The sequence below is a fragment of the Wasmannia auropunctata genome, unplaced genomic scaffold, assembly GCF_000956235.1.
Source record: "Wasmannia auropunctata unplaced genomic scaffold, wasmannia.A_1.0 LD334568.1, whole genome shotgun sequence".
Lineage (NCBI taxonomy): Eukaryota > Metazoa > Arthropoda > Insecta > Hymenoptera > Formicidae > Wasmannia > Wasmannia auropunctata.
In genome coordinates, this window is record NW_012028322.1 from 5885 (window position 1) to 7261 (window position 1377).

Consider the following 1377-nt stretch of genomic DNA (forward strand, 5'->3'; position numbering starts at 1 on the left):
GCGTGCCCGCATTTTATATACATCTTATCAATTAAATATTAATGCAATCCGGGCACGCCAAGTTTTTGCTTCACTATGATCTCATTGGTCATTTTAGTCACTTTAAGCCTATTTTATAAAACTTAAAAATATTTGGAAAGACAATGGTATTAAACTTTTGTTGCTTGTACTTTTGAATGGTTAAACGGTTTATTAAAAAAATATTTTTGTTTCTATGTCTAATCAAATACTTGGCAACTTGTATGATCTCATTTGTTTTTGGACAATTTTTATTTGTTAAATTAATATTTTTGGTTTAGGACGGATGTAATTATTATTTAGTTAATTCTTTTTTTTACATAGCATGTCACTTCAACATTTCACACTCGATTCACATTTTCGATTCACATACGAACAATTCACTGGAAGAAATCACGAGAAATCTACTAATGCATCTATCCGTTACGTATTTTACAATCACTGTCGATTAATTTATCCGTCCACTGAAACATCACACGAAGAAATACGGCAATTTATTAATTTAATATACGACCCGCGCGGTTCATTCGAGAAAAGCAAGCAGTCGACTGACTTTAATACCGAATTTATTAATTAATAATTATCAGTGTCGATTAATTATTTGTATCGATTAATTATTTGTCGACTAAAAAATCACTCGAAAAAAGAAACACACGACGCGTGCACTCGATGATAACAACCAAGTCGGCTGACTTTAATACCAAATTTATTAGTTAATGATTATCAATCCCGTATCTATTAATTATTCGTCGACTGAAAAATCACTCGAAGAATGACATGCAACAATTTACTAACCCACAACGATTTATTGACATACGAGACGTTCACATGTCGCGATTCGACAGAGCTACAAACATAATCAATAAAATCAGTCAACTACTTGCTATCGTCGGGTGAACGTTTCGTGTGTCAGTAAATCATCGTGGGTTAGTAAATTGCTTGCTATCGTCGTATATTAATAAATCGCTGTGTGTTTTTTCGTGTGATGTTTGAATGGACGGATAATTAATTAATCGACAGTGATTGTAAAGTACATAACGAATAGATGCATTAGTAGATTTCTCGTGATTTCTTCCAGTGAATTGTTCGTATGTGAATCAAATATGTGAATCGAGTGTGAAATGTTGAAGTGACACGTTATGGAAAAAAAAGAATTAACTAAATAATAATCTAATCTGTGTCGGTCAGTGATAACGTCTGCATTAAAACTAACGAAAATTTATTAAAATAAACGTTTATTTGGAGCTGTTCGTAGTCCATCGAAATGGAAATTCTATCTTTCTCACGAAGCTACAGAAATCATCAAATCTTTACAAGGTAATTGGTGCGTGTGCGTGTGCGTGTGCGTGTGCGTGTGCG